The sequence below is a fragment of the Mastigoproctus giganteus genome, chromosome 8 (assembly GCF_048544385.1).
Source record: "Mastigoproctus giganteus isolate SK-2022 chromosome 8, ASM4854438v1, whole genome shotgun sequence".
NCBI classification, from domain to species: Eukaryota; Metazoa; Arthropoda; class Arachnida; order Uropygi; family Thelyphonidae; genus Mastigoproctus; species Mastigoproctus giganteus.
Genome location: NC_143582.1, coordinates 100,592,390 through 100,612,474, shown reverse-complemented (window position 1 = coordinate 100,612,474; position 20,085 = coordinate 100,592,390). Strand labels below are relative to the sequence as shown.

Here is a 20,085-nt window from a genome sequence, read left to right as displayed (position 1 = left end):
TTTATAGTTTTTAAATAAAGACTGTAGAGTGATATTTTTTTAATTTATTTTCATCAGCACTACCTATACCATTAAACTTTCCATTTATTTGTGTTCTAATTTTTTTTTGTCTTTTGGGGCTATCTTTTGCTTCACTAATCTAGATTATCACTTAATCCAGATGACCTTTTTCCCCAATTAATCTGGATTAGCAAGGGTTGACTGTAATCATATATTCTCTATAATCACATTTTTTCATCAACAAGATTAAAATAATATACAGATAAACAAAATTAATCTAAATGATATTTTCGATTAATTAGTAAGAAATTTTAATTTAACTTTTATCCAGAGCTGATATCCATTGAAGATGATAATGATGTATGTGCTTGATGATTATGGTAATCATAGTAGGGAAGGGAGATTAACTGCTATTAGGAAGAAGCCCTCTGGACATTCTTCCTCCCCAACACTACCATCTCATTTCAAAGAAATATGGAACATCATCTGAAAGTTGAATTGTGTAAGTGTCTGTGTGTAGTTTAATGCTTTTGGTATTTTTTTGAGGCCACTGCATGATGGGTTGAGGCTCTTCTGAATCTGCCTTCACCTTTTTGAAAAAGGCACAAAGTGTTGGCTGAGTCGCAGTTTCAGAGAGAGAGAGAGAGAGATCTTCCTGTAGCTCCCTGTAGGGCTTGGACACATCTTTTGTCATCAATTGGAAAATAAAGTTTCATTAATGTGCATGTGATGTCACATATGCATTTTATAACATAGTGATACCACATATGCAGTTGATCACATACTCTGTATCTGATAAACTGCTATATTAAAGCAATAGAGTAATATGCCAAACACAAATTTCTATGGAGACTGAATGCAATATGATCACATGTAAATAAAGTTAAACACAGAAGAACAAACGATATAACTGTCAACTTTCGACATTTGTAAAGCTGGAGATCGAGTAACCATAAAGAGGATGAAACAGCTAATAATTTTGGCCAAAATCATCCAAAAATCGGGGAGGGGGCTTTTTCACAAACAGTTATTTGAAAAAATATATTATTCAGAAAAAGCACATAGTTTTTTAAAGTATGCACCACACTGGAAATTAAATTTCACTGACTTTTTATATTAAATATTTTATATTCATATTAAAATATAAATAAGAAATTTTATATTAAAATACAACCACTGGATTGTTAACAAGTACAGCTTACTTCTGAGCATTAGAATACCTGGATTTTTGTCAGAGGATTTCTGTTTGGACTGTCTGTTAGAGACCAACCGATTATGAGTGCTTTGACAAAGATACCATTCCAGATGAGGCCTCTTCAGAAATGTTAAGTCAAAGTATTGTTGATTTCAGTGGCATTACTATTTGCAGGGCCACTGATATGATATAATGCTATGCTAATCTCACTAATTTAACAGAAATACAAATTACACTCTTTTAGATTGTCACATACTAGTGATAAAGTCATGTTATTAAAACACATTTGCACTGCTATAAATTTTAGTTTATACACCTATTCTAATGATTACACTGCTACAAAACTATGTAGAAAACTTACAAGTATCAGTCATTAATATATATTAATGCTATAACAATGGTGGCAGAGTTTGAACTTTCTTATCAATACAACATAATGGCAGCAGAAGTTGACCGTGGTTTCTTAACCAATTACAAAACTAAGCAACAGATTCAGCAGCTTAATCAGAGAATCACAAATAATAACTACACTGCTAATTTTAAATCAAAAGTTACAAAAAGCAATAAAGAAAATTACACTTAACAGTTCCCATCATAACAAGCTAATAAATTTTGTGTTCATAATTAACTAATAAAATATATGTACTTTTTATAGCTTTTGACTTGACACGTTGATGAATGTTGCCGGATAATATGTTGTATATTTTTTAAGAACTGGTTTATTTTTTCCACTAAGGAGTCCCCTCCCCACCAAAGACCTGTAGCAAGCTGCAGACAACACTTGGGGAAATGCTAGTCCGATCCATCCTTAAATTTATTCATACTACCCACTTCTATAGTACCAAATGTAAGAGTGTTACACTGATCAGTTATCATCTGGCTGAAGCAAATTTCTGTACATCTATATTGCAATAATCATCCTTTTTTTCAGCCCCTCTTACTTCATTGTAGAAAGAAAGATCCATCACCATTTAGTTTAGTCAGTCCATTTGGAGCCTTGTTCACTTCAATCAGGTCAACACGCAAGTGCCAGTTTCCAGACGGTGCAGTTTACAGAACCCAGGTCTTTCTTGATAAGGATACCCTTTTGGATCCCTGATTAATTATGCTACTCTTCATTACACCTGCTCCAGCAGAACCACATCCTTCCTAAAACAAGATTTTGAGAGTCGTATACAGTATTTAAGATGTGGCCTGACCATTGCCTTATTCAAATTACCCCCTTATGCTTATGGGCAAAATTCTTGTATAGACTTTACAAAACCCAATTAACTATAGTGACATTGTGTCTGCACTGAACAGAGAAATTCCTATCAAACTGTACAATTAGCATTATTATTATTAGAAGTATTATGCAAGAATACAAACTTATACAGCATCAGCCAAAAAAAATAAATAAATAAAAAAATACAATACTTCCCAATTCACCTATTCATTCCCTCCTTGAATTTAATTAAACTATCAACTTACACAAAAACAGATGGGAATTTGTTTCAACGATCAACCACCCATTGACTACATGCAAACTTCCGCACATCTATTCTTCAACCATCCTTCCTCAATTTGAATTTGTGTCCCCTCGAGGTCTTTTATTCTAAACTATTGAACAAGTAAATTATTATAAACTAGTGGGCCAGGAAATCAGATTGTCTTATAATGGGGGATTTTAATTTCCCAGATATTGACTGGAACTTGTGGGTTTGGTCACTCACACACTAGCACTTTTGTGGATTTATTAGATGATTGTTTTCTACAGCAGCATGTTTGGGAGGCAACTAGAGGGAGTAATACTCTTGATCTGATTATCAGTAGTGATTCTTCATGCATTAAGAATCTGCAGATAAAGGAACCACTAGGTAGCAGTGATCACAGTGTGCTGATGTGGGATTTACTCAAACTACCATCAGGGGTAAAGGGAAGGGTTTTTGCTTTCATAAAGATGACTACGGTGGTCTGAGACAGTTTTTAAATTCTATACAGTGGGACCAACTGATGATGAATTACCGACAGCAAATTCTAAATGGGAAGCATTCAAAGAATTAATCTTGGAAGCTACTAGGCTTTTCACACCAACTAAGTATCGGTAAGGGTATCCAATCCATGTGTTGGACAAGATTTTGCAGCTCCGGCAAACGCTAAGTTTGTAATTATATTTAGCTGTTTTACTGACTTAGCATTAGCATTAGTAGAGGCATTTGATGCAAGAAGGCAAGCTTATGCAGCATCAGCCAAAAAAAAAAAATAAATAAATAAAAAATAACCACTTCCACTTCACCCCTCTGTTCGTTCGAAATACCTGTCCAGCTAAGCCTTAAACTTATTTAGGCTATCAACTTCCACGACAAGGGATGGAAGTCTGTTCCACCAACCAACCACCCGCTGGCTAAAGGCAAATTTCCTCACGTCTATCCTACATCTGTCTTTCCTTAATTTGAATTTATGCCCTCTCAGGTGATTATTCTGAGCAAGAGGAAGAATCCCATCAGCATTGAGCATGCTCAAACCATTCAAGACTTTATACACCTCTATCAGATCACCTCGCCGGTGCCTAGTCTCCAGACACTGTAATTTGCAAAACTTAAGCCTTTCTTCATAAGAGCACCCCTTTGTTCCATTCACCAATCTTGTTGCCCTTCTCTGTACTCGTTCCAGCATCTCTACATCCTTCTTGAAATGAGGCCTCCAGACCTGTATACAGTACTCTAGGTGTGGCCTGACCATTGCCTTATACAAGGGAATAATCACCTCCTTATCCCTGCTAGAAAAATTCCTATATATCATCGACAATACACCATGAGCTACTCTTGCAGCCCATCTGCACTGCTCAGAAAACTTCATATCTGCCTGCACAACCACCCCCAGGTCCCTTTCATTCTCTACCACTGTCAGTGTAGTACCACAGAGTTGATACGTTGCTCTGGGGTTGCTGTTTCCCATATGTAGTACTTTACATTTGTCAATGTTAAACTTCATTTGCCACCTCTCAGCCCATCTGCTCAACCTTTCCAGATCTTGTTGCAGTAGCATAGTGTCAGTAGTGTGCTTGACAACCCTGCCAACCTTCGTATCATCTGCAAACTTGGACATTAAGCTTGATATACCATCATCAATATCATTTATAAATACAGAAAACAATAATGGACCCAATACTGAACCCTGAGGGACTCCACTAATAACATTAGTCCACGATGAGCAGTGTCCACTAATTACCACTCTCTGTCTTCTGCCACTCAACCAGGCGCCTCCGTAGCCAGGCGGGAAGGAGCAGCAGTGCGTAGCACACGCTTCTTGATTAGACCGGGGTTCGAGCCCGTCACCACCAAATACGGAGGATGCGGAAAGGTCATTCAGAGAATGACCACCGCATATCCCGGAGCAATATGGCCTTAGTTGCTAATGCTCCTAAAAACCAAATAATAACAACAACAACAGCCACTCAACCATCCCTTTATCCATAGCAACAATTTGTCACCAATGCCACACTGCTCCAATTTGTGCAGCAGTCTTCCATGTGCAACAGTATCAAAAGCCTTTCTAAGATCCAAGTATATAATATCAAAGTTATTCCCTGCATCCAGTTATTTTGTGACTGCATCATAGTATCCAATCAGGTTGGTCAGGCAAGACCTCCCCTTAACAAAACCATGCTGTGTCTGAGCTATAACTGAAGTCTTGTCTAGATGATCCTGGAGTGCTACTTTAACCAGTGCCTCCATTAATTTTCCGGGAACAGAAGTTAAACTAACAGGTCTATAATTACTTGTGTCGCCCTTTGATCCTCCTTTGTGAATTGGGGTCACATTTGCACATCTCCAGTCCATGGGTACTTCCCCTGAGTCCAAGGAAGCTCTCATAATTATGGCTAAGGGTTTGCTTACTTCCTTTGCTGGCTCCTTTAATATAACTGGATAGATCCCATCCACCCCAGGTGCCTTTCTTGTATTTATCTTCAACAATTTCTCCTCCACTTTACTCTCAGTTATTACAAGATTCTCTAGCTTACTGCCAGAGTTGAATACACCTCTGGCATTCCCATCGCTGAATAACTCCTCATGTGTGAATGTCGATGCAAAATATTCATTTAGTTTGTTAGCTACCTGAGCAGGATCATCAACAGTTGACCCATCGATATCAAGTGGACCAATCTGATTCATCCCCTTCCTTCTAGAGTTTACATAAGTAAAGAACTCTTTGCTGTTTTTCTTTGCATACCTTGCCAAAGATTTCTCGTAATCTGCCTTCGCCCGCCTAACCTCCTTTGTAACTTGGTAACAGATCAACTTGTATCTATCATAGGCTTCTGTGTCACGTGTTAATTTGTATGTATCCCTTAATTGTTATATTAAATTATTTTCTATAAGTAGCTTATATCCCTAGTCAAACTCTTGGATTATTTTGAATTTAGATATCGATTTTGAAAGTTAATACTTAGTGACCGTAGATTTACCATTCATAACCTGCCGCCATTGTTATACGATACGTATATCCCGAACTGGATAGCGTAAGGTTTAATGTAAAACTAGATAGTGAAACACACAGCACTTTATTAGAAATCTGTTAGCATGGTATAGTAGAGTATTATCAATTAATCAGTAAAATTTATTAATCATTAAATTTCATTGTCAATTAAATTGTACTTAAACGGAATCATGACGCAGACTTGAACAGCAAAGCAACTCTCACAGATTAGCCAGAGTGCTGTGGGTCGAGGTAGAACCGAAGGGTTGATTCTCCAACACATCGCAGTCTAAAAAAATGCACAAAATATGAAATGTTTGCAGACCTATCTAGAACACGACATGATCTAGCCAAGGAGGATGTCTTTGTGTGTGCTAGGTGCAGAATTTATAATTTTCTAATTTGGCACCTAATTTAGGCGCCAAAGGAAATTAGAGGAAATTAGGCACCAAAATTAAGAGATCTGAAGATTTACTTAACAAGTACAGGTCAATGTTGAAAAAACATTGCGAGCTAGGGTTCGATTGGAAAGTGTCTGCAGTTCTGCTCAGACACGATAGGGGGAGTATATGAAGAGAGCCTGTCAATCAATTCGGCTCTGGAGAGATTCTGCAAGGCTCAAGGGGTAGAATTTTTTTCAGAGTGGTCTGTGTTTGCTATCAGGAGAGACTGTTTCTACAAGGATGGGATACACTTAAATAGAAAGGGTGCAAGAATATTTGCTGCTACTATCAAGGCAGCATTAGATGGATCGGGAAACTGCTAGCTTGGGGGAGATTTACAGACTAAAAGACTAACAGTAGCCACAGGTAGAGGTGAAAGCGATTCTTGCACTGCTTTTATTGTAATGAGCAGTAGCCTAAAGAGCAAGTTGCTGGGGGCTTCAACAGCTGCTGGGAGTCATGGAACAAAAAAATACATGGGCTCTGTTAGGGTAACTAAGAATAAGAAAATATGCACATATACCTGCATGTACAACAATGCTAGAAGTATAATAAATAAATTTGAGGTGCTGATCAAGCCATCAAAGGCAGATATCGTTACGATATCAGAGACAATGTGTCACACAGATATAAGAAGTGCAGAATTGGAATTTGGGGAATACAATGTTTACAGAAAGGATAGACAGGGTAGTATGAAGGGAGGAGGCATTGAGTGTTAGTTAAGAAACACATAAAATCTAAAGAAGTGCATCCAGTTGTCGTGGGCAGACAGTGCAACATTGAGTCAGTTTGTACTGACATAAACACTGGGAAAGTCAGTTTGTACTGACATAAACACTGGGAGTGAGTCATAGGCCAAATGAATAGGTCTGATGAGTACAACGAACAGTTGTACATAGGAATAGAGTGGACCAGTAAATCAGAATGTCTAGTAATGGGGGATTTTAACTTTCCAGATATTGACTGGAACTTGTGGGTTGGTTACTAGCATGCTAGCAAGATTTTGTGGATTTATTGGAGGATTGTTTTCTACAGCAACATATTCGATGGGCAATCAGAGGGGGTAATACTCTTGATCTGATTATCAGCAGTGATGAGACATGCATTAGGAATTTGCAGATAAAGGAACCACTAGGTGACAGTGATCACAATCTATTGATGTGGGATTTACTTAAAGATGTGACTACCATCAAGGGTAAACGGAAGGATTTTTGCATTCGTAAAGGTGACACAGTGGTCTCAAGCAGTTTTTGAATTCTGTACAGTGGGATCAACTAATGATGTTAAAAACAATGAATTCTAAATGGGAAGCCTTCAGGGAATTAATATTGGAAGCTACTGGGCTTTTTATAACAAAATTAAGAAATATGTTCAAGATTTAGGTTTAAATGGATGTCAGATGAACAAATGAGGCTCATGGCAGAGGAGAAAAATGCATGGAATGCATATAAATTATGCAGGTGATACAAAAGCCTAAGTCAGACAGAAGCCAGTCCATAATGAAGTCACAAAGGAGGGAAGGCTGATTATGAAAAATCCTTGGCAAAGGATTCAAAGATAAACAACAAAGGCTTCTTTACTTATGTAAACTCTAGAAGGAAGTGGATGAATCAGATTACTCCACTTGATCGTGGTTTGACTGTTCATGATCATGCTCATATAGCTGACAAACAGAGTATTTTGCATCTACATTCCCCCATGAGGAACTCTGTAAGAAAGGGGAGGACACAAGTTTACTAAACTCTAACAGGGAGCTAAATGATTTTGTAATAATAAAGAGCAAAGTGGAGGAGAAATTGTTGAAGTTAAACATAAAAAAGGCACCTGGGGCAGATAGAATCTATCAAAATATATTGAAGGAGGAAGTGAGGGAAGTATGCAAACCCTTAGCCATAATTATGAGAGCATCCTTTGGTTCAGGGGTTCATCCTTAGATTCAGGTCCCCATGGACTGTAGATGTGCAAATGTATCCCCAATTCACAAGGGGGATCAAAGGGTGACGCAAATAATTATAGACCACCTTATGCAACATCAGCCAAAAAAAAAAAAAAAAAAAAACCACTTCCATTTCACCCCTCCATTCGTTCGTAATACCTGTCCAGTTGAGCCTTAAATTTATTTAAGCTATCAACTTCCACAACAAGGGATGGAAGTCTGTTCCACCAACCAACTACCCGCTGGCTAAAAGCAAATTTCTGCACATCTATCCTACATCTGTCTTTCCTCAATCTGAATTATTTATGCCCTCTCAGGTGATTATTCTGAGCAAGAGGAAGAATCCCATCGGCATTGAGCATATAATGGAGTCACTGGTTAAACAAGTGATGCAGGATCATCTAGACAAGACTAGTTCAGACACAGCATGGGTTTGTTAAGGGGAAGTCTTGTCTGACCAATCTGATTGGATACTACAATGTGGTCACAAAGGAACTGGATACAAAAAATAATTTTGATATCATATACAGTCGGTCCTCGTATAACACGATAGTTATACGTGGATTAGCTGCATGATAAACAATAACAGGCTTCAGTTTCAAGTCCTAGAAATCCTCGTGCAATGCAAAATTGTGCAGTATAAACAACAGGCCCTATGGAAAATATAGGGTTAGGTGCCGACCACCCAAGATTGGACACACATTTTTAACCAAAACATTACCACACACAATAAATAATCGTAATAAAACAGTTACAGTTGAAAAATGTAAAATTAATAATTTAATCATTTGAATTTAGATTCTTACCTTAAAAGTAAATGAAGACAGCTTGAGGGAAAGGGCTTGAGAAAGGGTTGAAGCAGCGTAATTATGGGGAAAGTGGCGGCAGGTTGTCATCGTTATCGGAATTGGGAGGTGGAGGAGATGCCGATGAAGACTCTGAACGAAATGTGGTCACACCAGAACTAGAGGGCTGCGGCTCATTTTCTGTATTTTTCTTGGGTGTTTTCATAAAAAAGACATCTAGTTTCTGTTGTTTCGCAGTCTTCCTCCTTTCACAAAGCAGCTGCTTATATGGCTCCAAAGCAGACCGAATTGTATAAAGTGCTCTTCTGCTTCTTTCTGCATTATAATCATTATCTTCTAGCCATTGCATACTTTTCTCAAATGAATTTAAAACTGAAGATAACTCTGAAGTACAAAGCGGTTTTATAGTGGTGTTCAGGCATTCAACTTCGTCGTCTTTCTCATCTTCCACCTGCCTTCCAGCAACAAGTTGTTGCAGTTCTTCAGTTGAAAGTTCTTCTTCATGAGACTGAAGCAACTCTTCTAAATCATCTTCCTCCAATTCCTCAAAGCCAACCTGCTTTGCGAGGGCAACACAATGTGCTTTTAATTTAGGAAGCTCATTTACAGGATCAAAGCCTTTAAAATCACGAATAAAATCTGGTAAAAGTGGCCGCCAAACACCATGTAAGCATTCTTTTGTCACTTCGTTCCAAGCCTCCACAATTATGTAAATTGCATTCTTAATGTTGAATCGCTTCCAGAAGTCTTTAACTATTGGTGCATTTTCGCCCTCTGTTTCTGCTATCAGCATCTTAAATGTCCGTCTTGTGTAATAGTGCTTAAAAACAGCAATTACTCCTTGGTCAAGTGGCTGGATAAGAGATATTGTGTTAGGCGGTAAAAACAGGATTTTGATGTTTGGTGACAGTTCAGCAAGGGTTGGAGGGTGACTTGGTGCATTGTCCAAAATAATTAAAATCTTAAAATTCAAATTTTTCTTTTTGCAGTAGCTTCGAAACACATCCTCAAACACATGTAGTAGAAGTTCAGTGAAGATCTGCCCTGTCATCCATCCTCTTCTGCTGTTCCTAAAGTAAACACCCAGGGTAGTCCTTGTGATCCCTTTTAACGCTCATGGATTAGCTGCATGATAAACAATAACAGGCTTCAGTTTCAAGTCGCCACTTGCATTTGCTCCTAACATAACGGTAAACCTATCCTTAGCAGCCTTGAAGCCTGGAGCTCGTGCTTCCTCTCTTGAGATATATGTTCGTGATGGCATTTTTTTCCAATACAGTCCAGTTTCATCAAAGTTGAAAATTTGGTCCAGTGTATAGCCCTCTTCCTCAATTAGTTTTTTCAGTATCGGCGGAAATGCCTTTGCTGCTGCTTCATCTGCACTCGCAGCTTCACCTGATAATTTCACATTATGGAAAGCTTGACGTTTCCTGAAATTGTTGAACCAGCCACTACTGGCAGTAAAGGGAGGCACTTCTTGAGGGTTTTCAGCTTTATTTCTGAGGTCTTCAAATATTGCCAATGCCTTTATCGTAAGCAAACTTGTTCCTGATCTCTTCTTTGTTTGATCTTCTATCCAAACAGATAAAAGACGTTCCATCTCTTCCAGTTCTTTGTGTCTTGATCTAACTGATTTTGTTACACTTTGTGTTGTTCCTGCTATGAAAGTTGCTTTTATTTTTTCTGCATTCTTTCTGATTGTTCTCAGCGTTCCCTCATTTAGGCCTGTAGCACGCACAATATCGCATGTTCTTTCATTCCGGTCAAAGCGTTTCACAACTTCATATTTTTCTTCTATTGATATTGCTTTTCTTTTTCTCTCTGAAGTATTTTCACCAGAACGCTTCCTTTTCACACTTTTTTCCAGTATTTTACTCATTTTTTTGAGAATAGAGCACAATTATAAAATGAACAAAAATGAGGAGGCAAGCTTCATATACATAAACGCACAGCAAACAAGTAGCAACTGAATAAACGATGCAACGCCCCGTGAACAACTGAATAAATGCAGTAAAGGCGTAAACACACTATTCTCACATATTACATGCTTATGTTTTACTAAAGCACATTTCTGGAAGTCACTACCATAAAACAATAAAAACAATTTGCAATTTCCTTTTATTGGTGGTTCCTGCTAGTGGAGTCATTATAAACGGGTAGTAAAAGTCGATCTAATTACATTTGCAATACAGTAATACCGATACAGTAGCTGAAATTCTGTTGATTTTTACGTTATTATGTTAAATGTGTTTCCCCTTCCACGAAATCATAAAAACAAATTTTCAGAATCCTCTCTTCATTCCTACTATGTTGTTTTCAGTTGTGGTGATTTCGCCGCGTTCGACTGTCATTTATTGTAAACACAAAGGCGAATCGTGCATAAGCGAATTACGTTCGTGTTATATGCGACATTGTTCCCCTATTTATAAATCGTGTATGATCGAATTCGTGTAATGCAAACACGTGTTATACGAGGACAGACTGTACTTGGATTTCAGGAAAGCTTTTGATACCATTACACACTGCAGACAAATTGCTGCTATGGATATACAGATAGTTGAGTGGGAGAAGACAGAGGATGGCAATCAATGGACCCTGCTCTTAGTGGACTAACATTATTAGTGGAGTCTCCCTACGTGCAGTGTTGGGTCCATTGTTGTTTTGTGTATTCATTAATGATATTGACGATAGTATATCAGGCTTAATGTTTAAGTTTGCAGACGATATAAAGGTTGGCAGGGTTGTTAATGACACTAATGACAGTATGCTACTGCAACAGGATCAGAAAAGTTCAGTAAATGGGCTGAGAGGTGGCAACTGAAGTTAACATTGACAAATGCATAGGGGCAACAGCCAAAGTAGGTCATGGAGTTTTGTCAATGATATATATAAGTATTTTGCTAGCAAAGACAAGGAGATGATTTTACGTTGTATAAGGCAATGGTCAGGCCACACCTTGAGTACTGCATACAGATTTGGAGGCTTCATTTAGGAAGGATGCAAAGTTACTAGAATGAATTCAGAGAAGGACAACAAGATTGCTAAGAGGAACAAAGGGGTTCTCTTACAAGGAAAGGATTAAATTCTGTCAGTCGCAGCATCTGGAGACTAGGCACATGTGAAGTCAACTGATTGAGGTGTAAAGAATGGTTTGAGCAGACTCAATGCTGATGAGATACTTCCACTTGCTGAGATTAATAACCTGAGGGGGCATAGATTAAAATTGAGAAAAGACAGTTGTAGAATAGATGTGAGGAAGTCTGCCTTTAGCCAGCAGGTATTTGATTACTGGAACAGACTTCAATCTGATGTTGTGAAAGTTGATAGCTTAAATAAATTTATGGCTGAATTACACAAACATTTGGAGTGATGGATGGGTGAAACGGGTAGGTTTTTTTTTTTTTTTTTGACTGGTGCTCTATAAGCTTGCTTTCTTGCATGATATGCCTCAACTAATACTAATGCTAAGAAATACCGTTCAAGGTTTAGGCCTAAATGGATGTCAGACGAACTAATGAGATGTGCTGCAGAGAGGAAAAATGCATAGGACACATAGGTGACAGTGAAGCCTACAGTAGATATAAGCTGGTCTGTAATCAAATCACAAAAGAGGTTAGACAGGCAAAGGCAGATTATGAGAAATCTTTGGCAAAGGATGAAAAGCAGTAAGGAAGTAAGCATACCTTTAGCCATAATTATGAGGGAATCCTTAGATTCAGGTGGTATCCCCATGGACTGAAGATGTGCAAATGTATTCCCAATTCACAAAGGGGTTCAAAGGGGACACAAATAATTATAGACCAGTTAGTTTAACTTCTGTTCTGGGGAAAATAATGAAGTCACTGGTTAAAGAAGTGATGCAAGATCACCTACACAAGACTGCAGTAACAGTTCAGACACAGCATGGGTTTGTTAAGGGAAAGTCATGTCTGACCAATTTGATTGGATACCACGATGTGGTCAAAAAGGAACTATATACAAAAAAATAATTTTGATATCATATATATCATATACTTGTATGTCATGAAAACTTTTAATACAGTTGCCCATTGAAGACTGATGTACAAATTGGAGAAGTATGGCATTAAGTGCAAGTTGCTGCAATGGATACAGGGATGGTTGAGTGGGAGACAGCAGAGAGTGGTAATAAATGGACACTGCTCTACATGGACTAATGTTATTACTGGAGTCTCCCAGGATTCGGTGCTGTTGATTGGTGTATTTATTGTTGATTGGTGTATTTATTAATGATATCAATGAAGGTATATCAGGCTTAATATCCAAGTTTGCAGATGATACAAAAGTTGGCAGTGTTGTTAATGATAGTAAAGACAGTATGCTACTACAACAAGATCTAGAAAAGTTAGGCAGATGGGCTGAGAAGTGGCAACTCAAGTTTAATATTGACAAATGCAAAGTACCGCATATGGGTAGCAGTAACCCACGAGAAACGTACCAACTGTGTGGTACTACACTCAGGGAGGTGTAGAATGAGAATGAAAAAGACCTGGGGATAATTGTGCAATCGGATATGAAGTTCTCTGAGCAGTGCAGACGGGCTGCCAGAGCAGGTCGTGGAGTTTTGTCAATGATATATAGGAATTTTGCTAGCAGAGACAATGTAATTACCCCTTTGTATAAGGCAATGATCAGGCCATACCTTGCATACTGCATACAGGTCTAGAGGTTGCGTACTGCATACAGGTCAGGCCTGATTTTAGGAAGGATGTGGAGTTGCTACAATGAGTACAGAGAAGGGTTACAAGATTGGGGAGAGGAACAAAGGTGCTCTCTTACCAAGAGAGGCTTAAATTATGCAAGTAGCGACATCTGGAGACTAGGCAACTGTGAGGTGATCTGATTGAGGTGTACAAGGCCTTGAATGGTTTCAGCAGGCTCATTGCTGATGGGATACTACCACTTACTCAGATTAAGAACCTGAGGGGGCATAAATTAAAATTTAGAAAAAAAGAGTTTGCCTTTAGCCAGCTGGCATTTTATTTGTAGAATAGACTTCCATCTGTTATTATGGAAGTTGATAGCTTAAATAAATTTAAGACAAACATTTGGACTGACCAGATGGGTGAAATGGGAAGTTTTTTGTTGTTTTTTTTGACTGATGCTCTATAAACTTGCTTTCTTGCATCATATGCCTCGCCGACCGGGCTAGCCAGGTGGGTAAAGTGCCTGCCTGGCAACCCAAAGGTAAAGTGTGTTTAGGGTCAAACGGCACCAGGGGTTTCTCCCATCTCTGCATAGTTTACATTGTAGGTGAACCAGTTGAACAATACCTTCTACATTGACAGTGAATAGAAGAATACCAGAAGGTGAACAATACCTTCTACTGTTGTTCATCTGGTCATTTAGCCGCTAGGCCTCTATTGAGGCCCAACGTTGCCCCACTTACGCCCTGTGGAGGCATACCACGAACCCAGTAGTCTGTTTCACTCTGGCAGGTCCCGCCACTTAATTTTCTGAGATTTCGACGGATAGTACCTAAAAAAAAAAAAAAAAAAAAAAAGATGCATCGACATAGGGGTTGAATCGCTTGGTTTTGCTAGGCCAAGTTATGGGCGTAAGGTAATTTAGACATGTTAAGTTTTTGGTGTGTAGGGCTTTCACTAGAGTATAGGTAGAGGGGGGGGGCAGAAGGCTGGGGAGGAGAAAGACAGAAATATGGAGCCAATACAGTAGGTAGCCCAGGTTTCAGCGGGGCATGCCCTTGTCCCACCAGAGTATAAGATATGGGGTGGGAGGAGGGGAGAGGATAATAACGTCCCCCCAAGGATGTAGGTATAAAGGTGAAGGGGGCTAGAGTGCTCTCTTCAGATCACCATATGGCTATTGGCAACTATTGCTGCATTTCTGTTTACAAGTTTCTTCACTCGTGGGGCAAGCTCCGTCCTTGTGCTTGTGTCCCTCATCTTTAGTTGCAACCCTTACATTGTCCTGGCTGGTATCTCAATAGTGGTACTTGATGTCAGTCATTGTGGATGGTGATTAATGTCCTTCTCATGATGAAGAGGTCTTGTGCGAACTAGGATAATGCTCTATATTCATCCTCAGTATCTATGAAATGGGATTCCAATCCTTTTGGTAAGTATCTTATTTTTGTTATAAGTACCCCCTCTGAGGTCTTCGTATTGTGGGCACTCGTACACTATGTGATTCCAGCTTTCTGTCTCCCTGCACATACAATTGGGGTATGTGCGGGGAGACACATACCCCAATTGTATGTGCGGGGAGACAGAACATACAATTGGGGTCCTCAGTGAGTCCTAATCCATGCAGCTTCTCATTGTAGGGTCCGTGTCCTGTTATTAGAGGTGTCATATGGTACCCTGGGAAGTACCAGGTCAGCTGTTTTGGGTAGATTTTCTGGAGGTCTGGTAGATATCTTCTGGTTATTTCGCCCTTGGTGGTCTCCGTCCATCTTCTCTGCCATAATTTTAGCAGGTGGGTGTGTAGTCTAGTATTTTCTGTTTTTAGGTTGTTTGCTGGGTCAGTTGTGTAGTTCAGATGTGTGGCTGCAACTCCCCTGGATAGCAAGTATAGCAGACCTGTGCGAACGACCTCCAGGTCCAAAGGAAGCGCTCCAGCGAGTACCTGCAGTGCTGGGGTACTCACTGTGCTACTTGCATGCATCGTAGTTAAGAGTATGGTCCTTTGGATCATGTCCAGGATTCTTCTATTCACTGTCAATGCAGTTTTTGGGAACCAAATTGCTGAGGCGTAAGTAATTGCTGGGAGTTTGTTTGTTTGTTTGTTGTTTAGGAGCATTAGCAACTAAGGCCATATTGCTCCGGGATATGCGATGGTCATTCCCTGACCTTTCCGTATTTGGTGGTGACGGGCTCGAACCCCGGTCTAATCAAGAAGCGTGTGCTACACACTGCTGCTCCTTCCCACCTGGCTACGGAGGCGCCTAGTAATTGCTGGGAGAAACGTTGTCTTGTAATATACAACGTCAGGGTTCTTTTTTTGGGTCCCCAATCATTCCTAGTAACTCTGGCTACCAGTGCAGAATAGCTCCTGATTTTTTTCTTATGTACTTTAGGTGCGGCTGGAACGAGAGGTTGTTGTCGGACCATGCCTAGATACTTAAGTTGGTTTACAAACTTAATGGTGACATTGTCAATTTTGATTTGTGGTAGTCGTCGCAATTGCAGGGTTCCTTTAAGCAGGATTGAAGAGGTCTTTATGGGTGAGATTTTGAGCTGGTGTTTTGCGGCCCATTGCTGGAGTTGCTGCAGAGCCTGGTTTGCTTGGGTTTCCAAATGGGCCCCAGAATCTGCTCCCATGGATTGTGTCCTGACATGCCCCAGATCCATCACCAAGAACTCATCTAAGACCATATTTCACAGAAGTGGTCCCAGCACCGACCCCTGAGGACAGCCTCTGTGCACTTCTCTTGTGATCTTTTGATATTCTACATTGATCTCCACTCTTCTATGTGATAAATAGTTTTCCATGACCTTGAATAGGTTGGTTGGCACCCCTGCCTCCCTTAACCTCACCAGGACGCTTGACCACCAAAGTGAGTCAAACGCCCCAGCAAAGTCAACCGAGTTGAGAAGCAGGTACTTGTTTCTACATTCTTGCACCGTCCTGAGTAGGTTTCCCAGTGCGTCCACTGTCGAGGTCCCTGGCTTGAAGCTATATTGATTTGTGGCATGGAGTCCAGCTTTTCCGTAGTGGGCAATTATTCTTCTGTGAAGTAGTCTTTCAAATAACTACCGAGAACAACTAACCACCGAGAACAGTGCGATGGGTCGATATGCATCTGGGCTTTCTGTTGGATTTTTTGGAATTAGTTTTAAGTTGGCCGTTTTCCATGCCTTTGGAAAGTGGCCAGCTTCCAGGCATCTGTTGTATAGGGTGAGCAATAGGTACAGTGCGTATTCAACAGTTTTCTTTAAGATTTCAGGCTCAATCATTAGCATTAGTAGAGGCATTTGATGCAAGAAAGCAAGCTTATGCAGCATCAGCCAAAAAAAAAAAAATAAAGTAAAAAAAAATAAATAAAAAATAACCACTTCCACTTCACCTCTCTGTCCGTTCGAAATACCTGTCCAGCTGAGCCTTAAACTTATTTAGGCTATCAACTTCCACGACAAGGGATGGAAGTCTGTTCCACCTACCAACCACCCGCTGGGTAAAGACAAATTTCTGCACATCTATCCTACATCTGTCTTTCCTCAATTTGAACTTATGCCCTCTCAGGTGATTATTCTGAGCAAGAGGAAGAATCCCATCAGAAATGAGCATGCTCAAACCATTCAAAGCTTTGTACACCTCTATCAGATCACCTCGCTGGTGCCTAGTCTCCAGACACTGTAATTCGCAAAACTTAACATTAGCATTAGCAGAGGTATTTGATGCAAGAAAGCAAGCTTATGCAGCATCAGCCAAAAAAAAATAAAAAAAAAAGAAACCACTTCCACTTCACCCCTCTGTTCGTTCAAAATACATGTCCAGCTGAGCCTTAAACTTATTTAGGCTATCAACTTCCACGACAAGGGATGAAAGTCTAAAGTCTGTTCCACCAACCAACCACCCGCTGGCTAAAGGCAAATTTCCGCACGTCTATCCTATATCTGTCTTTCCTCAATTTGAATTCATGCCCTCTCAGGGGATTATTCTGAGCGAGAGGAAGAATCCCATCAGCATTAAGCATGCTCAAACCATTCAAGGCTTTATACAACTCTATCAGATCACCTCGCTGGTGCCTAGTCTCCAGACACTGCAATTTGCAAAACTTACGCCTTCTTCATAAGAGCACCCCTTTGTTCCATTCACTAATCTTGTTGCCCTTCTCTGTACTCGTTCCAGCAGCTCTACATCCTTCATGAAATGAGGCCTCCAGACCTGTATACAGTACTCTAGGTGTGGCCTGACCATTGCCTTATACAAGGGAATAATCACCTCCTTATCCCTGCTAGAAAAATTCCTATATATCATTGACAATACACCATGAGCTACTCTTGCAGCCCGTCTGCACTGCTCAGAGAACTTCATATCTGCCTGCACAACCACCCCCAGGTCCCTTTCATTCTCTACCACTGTCAGTGTAGTACCACAGAGTTGATACGTTGCTCTGGGGTTGCTGTTTCCCATGTGTAGTACTTTACATTTGTCAATGTTAAACTTCATTTGCCACCTCTCAGCCCATCTGCTCAACCTTTCCAGATCCTGTTGCAGCAGCATAGTGTCAGTAGTGTCCTTGACAACCCTGCCTACCTTTGTATCCTCTGCAAACTTTGACATTAAGCTTGATATACCATCATCAATATCATTTATGAATACAGAAAACAATAATGGACCCAATACTGAGCCCTGAGGGACTCCACTAATAACATTAGTCCACGACAAGCAGTGTCCACTGATTACCACTCTCTGTCTTCTCCCCCTCAGCCACCCCTTTATCCACAGCAGCAATTTGCCTCCAATGTCACACTGCTCCAATTTGTGCAGCAGTTTTCCATGTGCAACAGTATCAAAAGCCTTTCTAAGATCCAAGTATATAATATCAAAGTTATTCCCTGCATCCAGTTCCTTTGTGACTGCATCATAGTATCCAATCAAATTGGTCAGGCAAGACTTCCCCTTAACAAAACCATGCTGTGTCCGAGCATGGTTTTGAACATTTAGACAAGACTGAAGTCTTGTCTAAATGATCCTGCAGTGCTTCTTTAACCAGTGCCTCCATTAATTTTCCAGGAACAGAAGTTAAACTCACAGGTCTATAATTACTTGTGTCAGCCTTTGATCCTCCCTTGTAAATTGGGGTCACATTTGCACATCTCCAGTCCATGGGTACCTCCCCTGAGTCCAAGGAAACTCTCATAATTATAGCTAAGGGTTTGCTTACTTCCTTTGCTGCCTCCTTTAATATAACTGGATAGATCCCATCCACCCCAGGTGCCTTTCTTGTGTTTATCTTCAACAATTTCTCCTCCACTTTACTCTCAGTTATTACAAGATTCTCTAGCTTACTGCTAGAGTTCAATACACCTCTGGCAGTCCCCTCGCTGAATAACTCCTCGTGTGTGAATGTCGATGCAAAATATTCATTTAGTTTGTTAGCTACCTGAGCAGGGTCATCAACAGTTGACCCATCGATATCAAGTGGACCAATCTGATTCATCCCCTTCCTTCCTTCTAGAGTTTACATAAGTAAAGAACTCTTTGCTGTTTTTCTTCGCATCCCTTGCCAAGGATCCTTTGTAACTTGGTTACAGATCAACTTGTATCTATCATAGGCTTATGTGTCACGTGTTAATCTGTATGTATCCCACGCATTTTTCTTCTCTGCCATATGCCTCATTAGTTCATCTGACATCCATTTAGGCCTAAACCTTGAACAATATTTCTTAGTTGGTATGTAAAGCCTAGTAGCTTGCAAGATAAGTTCTTTGAATGCTTCCCATTTTGAATTTGCTGTTTGTAACATCATCAGTTGATCCCACTGTATAGAATTTAAATACTGTCTCAGTCCATCGTAGTCGCCTTTACGAAAGCAATACCCCTTCCCTTTACCCCTAATGGTAGTTACCTCTTTGAGTAACTCCCACTTCAGAACACTGTGATCACTGCCACCTAGTGGTTCATTTATCTGCAGATTCTTAATGCATGAAGAATCACTACTGATAATCAAATCAAGAGTATTACTCCCTCTAGTTGCCTCCCGAACATGCTGATGTAGAAAACAATCATCCAATAAATCCACAAAAGCCTTGCTAGTGTGTGAGTGACCAGCCCCCAAATTCCAGTCAATATCTGGGAAATTAAAATCCCCCATTATAAGACTCTCTGATTTACTGGCCCACTCTATTTCTCTGTACAGTTTCTTATTATACTCATCAGAGTCATTAGGCCTATAGCACACTCCTACTCTCAATTTTGATCTCCCAATGCTTATGTCACACCAAACTGACTCGACACTGCACTGTCCAGCGATGTCGACTGGCTTCACTTCCTTGGATTTTATGTGTTTCTTAACTAATAGCATAACCCCTCCTTCCTTCCTATCCTGTCTATCCTTTCTGTAGACATTGTACTCCCCAAATTCCAGTTCTGCATTCCTTATATCTGTGTGACACCACGTCTCTGAAATCCCAACAATATCTGCCTTTGATGTTTTGAGCAATAACTCAAATTGATCAAATTTATTTACTAAACTCCTAGCATTGGTGTACACGCAAGTATACATGCACCTGCTCTTCCTCTTAGCCACCCTAACACAAT

General features: G+C 39.9%; 1 protein-coding gene across 1 annotated transcript in view; it reads right to left on the bottom strand.

Moving 5' to 3' along the window:
* LOC150081739 (methylthioribose-1-phosphate isomerase) overlaps nt 1-20,085 on the bottom strand; it is a 138,988-nt gene that overhangs the window by 39,137 nt on the left and 79,766 nt on the right. The window lies entirely within an intron of this gene.